We start from the raw sequence: 3,790 nt of genomic DNA on the forward strand, positions 1-3,790 counted from the left end.
CACTTAACTCATGCACCCCTCCCCCCCAATACCACTCAACGACACCGGACTGCCTACGTCTGGCCTCCAGACGGTCCCATCAACATCACTCGGCACACCAGAACAGGGGCCCACAGCTGCTCTCTCCCTGACCCTCCTCCCTGTCTTCTCCACCATCCCACATCCACTATTTATCCCTGCCAGTCACATCACTTCTTCTGATCTCGGAACGACCAGCGCGGGTCTGAGTCAGTCTGTTAATCATTGAGGTATTTCTCCCTGTCTTACTCCTCTGTGTCCTGTCCGTGAATTTAAGTCATGCTCTTCTCTAATTCTTCTCTTCTCTTCTCTACTTCTTTTCTCTTTCTTTCTTGTCTCTTCTTCTTCTTTCTTTCTTTCTTTATCCTTCCTCTATCTCTTCTTAGGGTCTTATACATCCTCTTATACTTTATCTACTCTGTTTCTTTATCATATTCTTAAACAGTTCGTATACTCATTAAACACAATAAATGAGTCTTACTCTCTATCTCGCATACTATATACATACAACGAGCTCGGACACTCGTTCATCCGCGCGACGCCCCCGCACCGACACGCGCAACCGACACCTCACGCGCGCATGCAGACATACCTGCGGACCCTGAACATCTCAGTATACCCACGTCTCTCGATCCCCGTTTCACACCGTAGGCCTACCTATCTTCCGCTTGGCATCGACACGGCCACCGTTCTTGTAATGCTGCTCGCGTTCCTAGATTCTTACAAGCTATGACTCACACAACCTTACCAGCTGGACCAACTGAGCTCTGTATGGAACAGACTTCCTTCACCCTACACAGCCGATTCTGCTTTCTCAACCCAATGAGCTCGTGTCATCAGTGTTCGTCTCAACCATACACGCATTATTGTCCTCTGTGCAGCACATTTTTGAAAACATTCCCCTTAATTAACCACATTCAACAAAAACTAACGAAGCTCCGTCCAACCTTCCCTCCATGACACACCAGGCAGACAGCAGCACACACTCAAGAGCCAGCAAACCGCAGATTCTCGACCACGAACATATATGAAGAATACACAGATCTTACACTTTAAGACAAACACTCACATATAGATCAGTCTAATCATGACCAACGCCTAGACACTCTCGACGATCTCATACAGACTCCCACTAGACCTCCTGCTAGCCGTTACGCAGCCAACACTTCCTCTCCCCAGTATCAACTCTCAGCACCAACTAGATATCAACGCACATATCTTCTTACTACCATGGCCCATACTAGAAGCAAAGCACAGAACTGACGGTCTCCATTGTATTGCCATGGTCACTACTCATACTAGCCCTGAGAAGACAGTCTTTTCGTCACTCGAACATCCCATGCAAGATTCCACAATCCACACCTCATATCGGACCATTGCTACAACGGCACCTCTGCACCCTGACTCTGCGCACTTGCACCCCCACACAACAAGGATCATAAAAAGTGGACCTACCATATGCGAAATAGAATTATAATCCTCTCTAACACCTGACCCCTTCGCATCAGTGAAGTCTATCGCCTATTTCAGTGAACATTCTAGCTCTAGTAAACATCTACACTGTCGTCACTGTAATTGTTGTTTTAGATAATTTTACGTGAGAACGTCCAACCTCACAACCGATCAACAAGATCCCTGATAACCACGCCAGGCCACAGCGAGACGACCACACGCTTACTTCAACCGTGCGAGAGATCGTCTGGCCTATCCGCCTCAGGGGTACCTGGTCCTTCTAGGGTTTGTTGCCACGTTGCCCGCAGGCCTTTTCAGGATAAATTTCAGTTTTTCCTAGTCTACACCCTGAATTAGAGCTCAAGCCCTTTTGTGGTTATTGATAACACTAACCTCTTGAGTTCTTCTGTATTGTTGCGCGTTTCCATGAGCGTCCTACACGGTTTCTGCTAGGAGACCTTTTACACACCTTTATGAAGACGATCCAGCGTGAGTGGCGGCTAAGCAATATATGAGGCCTTATTAAACTTATATTTCCCCAAGGTCCCACCTCGATATTTTTGGGATGCACCTTCTCTGCCGCACGTTGCATTGTGAAATCCATAGAGTTATCTGTTAGTGAATTTATTGAAATAATAATCTTTTAGTTATTTGCCTATTATGAACTGTAACTCAGTCAAAAATAGATAGAATTTGTCAGATGACGTTGTTTTGTTATTTTGTTTAGTAGTATTAGTATGAGTGGAACTTGTCCTATTGAAAGCGTGACGGTAAATCTAAAACAGCAAAGCTCTAGACCAAAGTAGAACCTTTTCTCTTTTTTGGGATTGGTATAATCAATGAAGTCAAGCCTTGAAACTTAGCGTAAGTTTCTCATAGTTTCTTACATGCAACACAAAGAGGGCGTTAAAAGAGAAGATGATAGCATGATTACATTCAGACAATACGTCACAAAACATGTGTGTGCGGTGTGTGTCCTACAGAAGGTTAAAGCCTTTAAGAGAAACTTGTCTCGCGACAGGCGAAGTGAATAGTTCTAGAGGGATAATACTGAGCATCAGATGGAGGAATTGAACCTGACCAACTTCAGCGTCCTGACCTGCAGGCAAACCTATCCCCAGTGCATAATAGAAACCCCAAGAATTCTAAGTCACGTCGATCTCCATAAAGTGTGGACAGGATACTGTGAGTCATGCATTGACTGTAACTCTCAAGCATGCCCAAACAACTTCAGTCCAGTTCCACCTCCCGAGTCGCGGGAATCGATAAGTTACATAATAACATATTAAAATATCCCGCACCAAACTCTGTCTGTCTGGTTGTAACCCTCGATGAACCACTATCTTCAATATCTTACCGCCAAGTATGGGTTCATTATTAGAATTCACCTACCGCACAAAGGTAGCTTCCACCTCGAGTTGTCTTTCCAACTAGTCCTTGCTAATTCTTGTCTCTCTGAAAGCTTTGTCTAGTACCAATCCATAAGTTGTTCTTAATAAATAGGAAAATAATTGTTTCTTGTTTCTGTATTAGTTATGGACTTCTGGGGGAATTCTATTAGTACCGGAACGTTTCAATAATCACACCTAGATTAATGTAACTCTTGTTTGGAGTCATAGAGTAAGATTTGGTTGCTGATAAGACATATAGTTTGAGAGTGACGTGGAGGCTATTTTGAAGGATCCCGTAGGCTCTACCACTCCCATTGTGTTTCCACGATGACAACGAGGCGAATGCTGGCTGATGGAGTAAGATAAATAACAAAAACAAGAATGCGATATATTTGGTCATGTGATCGCTCGAAGGCTCAATAGATGAGATCAACTTTTTCAATAAAAATTAAAGTGTATTTCAAATGTTGGTTGTAGTGCTCCTTTAAATGCGATATGTAGTTAAACCGCAAAAGATGACAAAAAATACATTTACTTTGTATTTAGAAAAAACGCTGCACATTATACGACGGGAAAAAAAGTATATTGATTCGTGATTGGACAGAAGTAAAACGTATTACTTAATTGGCCAAAAGAAAAACAGTCTGGTGTTGTAAAGTTAATGTTAGATCCGGATAAACAATTATTAGCATGTCATAATGAGTAGCCTATTGCTAGAATAAGTTGATATTTCTTTATGATGTTCTTTTTCCAGATAATCTTGCTTTTATTGGGGCAAGAAGACCCCAGTATAATATCCATGATATGAGCTAAATATGTTGGTATTAGGAAGGATCAAGAAGGCTAAACGTCATTAGGGGTTATGAGGACACCTGCACCACCACTGGCCCATTGAAAAAACGACAGAAAACCACAGAAACCAACCACCC

This window comes from Salvelinus sp. IW2-2015, unplaced genomic scaffold (assembly GCF_002910315.2).
Source record: "Salvelinus sp. IW2-2015 unplaced genomic scaffold, ASM291031v2 Un_scaffold2699, whole genome shotgun sequence".
NCBI classification, from domain to species: Eukaryota; Metazoa; Chordata; class Actinopteri; order Salmoniformes; family Salmonidae; genus Salvelinus; species Salvelinus sp. IW2-2015.